The sequence below is a fragment of the Rattus rattus genome, chromosome 3 (genome assembly GCF_011064425.1).
Source record: "Rattus rattus isolate New Zealand chromosome 3, Rrattus_CSIRO_v1, whole genome shotgun sequence".
In the NCBI taxonomy this organism is placed as follows: domain Eukaryota; kingdom Metazoa; phylum Chordata; class Mammalia; order Rodentia; family Muridae; genus Rattus; species Rattus rattus.
Window position 1 is genome coordinate 74629983 of NC_046156.1, and position 3147 is coordinate 74633129.

Consider the following 3147-nt stretch of genomic DNA (forward strand, 5'->3'; position numbering starts at 1 on the left):
TAAAAAACAAAACAAAACAGAACAAAACAAAAAACCCCACTGATCCCAATAAGAAAGAATGTCTCAGTCTGATAGAGGAAAAGTATAGTGCATAGATGCCAAGATTGAACAGACAGAAATACTAGAAATATCTGACAATGGTCTTAAGGAAATCATTATGAAAGCGGTTTTATGATCATGATGAATGTGCTTGAATAGAAAATGCCATAAAACAAATAGAAAGCAAAGAGACATAAATGTGAAGTTCAGAACTAAAATATACAATAACGACAGTGCAGTGAACTCAACAGTGTGAAGACAGAGGAAAGAAACTGAGTCAGACAGTAGCACAACTGAAATTACCAGTCCTGAACAATAAAATGGGAAACAGAGAATCAAAGACCACCAGTGGTGAAGATTGTATCAAATCCTGGAAGAAAACAAAGAAGAAGGGGGGCCTGGAAAATCCTCAGAAGAATAATGGTTGAAAGCCACCCACCCAAACCTAGGGGTCAATATGTCAGTAAATCCCAAGCCAGACTCATTCAAGGAAATTCACCAGCAGGACACATTCAAACTTGTGGAAAGTTCTGTTAAGTGAAGGGAAAACAAAGCATTGAAAGAGAAATGGCCCTATCTAAAAACAAGACAAGCATAAACAAAACCATAGCACACATAAATCACAAATCAATGGAAAAATCGACTTACAGTAATGAAATACCATAGCAGGGTGAGAAAGATCAAAATGGAGATGAAAAAAGAGGAGCTGAGGAAATGGCTCAACAGTTAAAAACACTGGCTGTTCTTCCACAGAAACAGGTTCAATTCTTGCACCTGTTAATGCAGCCTTTAAATTGTAAGTCAATTTCTAAAGGGATCTGTGGTGGTTTTAATATACTTGGCCCAGGGAGTGGGTACTATTAGGAGGTGACTCTTGGAGGAAGTATCTCATGCTTAAAGGGGTGGGCTTTGAGACCCTCCTCCTAGATAAATGGGACACAGTCTTCTGACTGCCTTCAGGTCAAAGGTGTGTAGAACTCTTGGCTCCCTTCTCCAGCAGCATGTCTGTTTGGGTGCCATGCTTCCTGCTATGGTGGTAATGGATTAAACGGCGAAATTGTAAGCCAGCTCAATTAAATTTACCGTTATATGAGTTGCCTTGGTTGTGGTGTCTATTCATAGCAATGGAAAACTTAACTAAGATAATATCTAACACCCTCACATTGACATACAGACAAAATGCCAAGGCACACAAATAAAATAAATCATTTAAAATGAGAAAGAGCAGAAAGAAATTGTAGGGTCTAACATACTAATAATTACACACAAAGTAATTTACCTAAGCATAGCATATCTATTAAAAGTCAAGGTTTAGCTGGACACGGTGGAATGTGCCTATAATTCTAGCACCTAGGAGGCTGAGACAGATGGATTCAAGGGTAGCCTGGTCTACATATTGAGTTTCAGATAAGTTAGTACTACAGTACACAGTGAAATCTTGACATAAAAAAAATAAATGAATGTACTCCAAATCCTAGCCTGCCTATATGCTCATCAGATATAATAATATAGGCAGTTTTGGAAAAATGATAAATTAAGTTACCTCAAACATGAGCTTTGATCTCCAATACCTGAGCTAGCCTTAGACAGACAGGCATACAATGGCACGGCAAGAAGTTTCCTAGGTGTGTTCAGTCTTGTGACATTTTGACATAGCACTATTATGTATGAAGTTCAAATTTTTAACAGTTGCAAATACAGATTTCATAATATTTAAAGAAAGTCTGAGTTGCTGTTAGGCACAGGTTGGACATACTGGCCAAGAACATAAAGTAATAAATGGAAGGACTCTAACTCAAAGCATAGAAAGCAAAAACTCAAAAGAGCTAGAGTGAAAAATAACTACAATGATAACTGAAAATTTCAAAATCCATTATTCAGTATCTGACAGAAAACTAAGCTGATAATCAGAAGAATATAATATAATATAATATAATATAATATAATATAATATAATATCACCCTTGACAAACAGTATCTGTCTTAGTCAGGGTTTCTTTTTTTTTTTTAAAAAGATTTATTTATTTTAAGATTTATTTATTTATTATATATAAGTACACTATAGCTGTCTTCAGACACATGAGAAGAGGGCATCAGATCTCATTACGGATGGTTGTAAGCCACCATGTGGTTGCTGGGAATTGAACTCAGGACCTCTGGAAGAGCAGTCAGTGCTCTTAACCACTGAGCCATTCCTCCAGCCCCTTAGTCAGGGTTACTATTCCTGCACAAACATCATGACCAAGAAGCAAGTTGGGGAGGAAAGGGTTTATTCAGTTTATACTTCCACATTGCTGCTCATCACCAAAGGAAGTCAGGACAGGAACTTAGAAGGTCAGGAAGCAGGAGCTGATGAGGAGGCCAAGAATGGATGTTACTTACTGGCATTTGTTTCCCTTGGCTTGCACTCAGATTGCTCTCTTATGAAGCCATAACTACCAGCCCTGGGACAGCGACAGTACCACCCACATTGAGCTGGGTCCTCTCCCCTTGAGAAAATGCCTTACAGCTGGGTCTCATGGAGGCATTTCCTCAAGAGAGGCTCCTTTCTCTGTGATAACTCTGTGTCAAGTCGACACACAAAACCAGCCAGTACAGTATCCGAATACAAAATGGCCCACCTAACAACAGAATACACATTCTTTTCAAGTACTCATGTAACATGTACAATGGTAGACCTTGGCTGTAAAGCAAGGCCCACTCTACCACATTAGCAATCTACAATGAAAAAAATCACACAACTGTACCAATTGTTGGAAAAGAGCAGTTGATGAAATTAACATCCACACTGGCTTTCATGCCATACCAAATACTCTCTAAGATGATCAACTTAAACACAAGAAACTTTATTCAGATAAATCCCAGTCCATGATCAGTTTACCTGATTGCTTTTTGATCTGTAAAGGCAGAGCACTGTCCTATGTATTATTGCAGAGGAAGCTGCTTATCTTGTGTTGTGGAAGCCAAACAAATAGAGGAAGGGCTAAAGGCCTCCATCCTTCTCTTCAAGACCATATTGTTTCAGCAATAACTTTCTCTCACAAGGTCTAACTTCCTAAAGGCCTAATACCTCCTCCTGAAAGCCCTCAAGGATATCACAAATCCAAA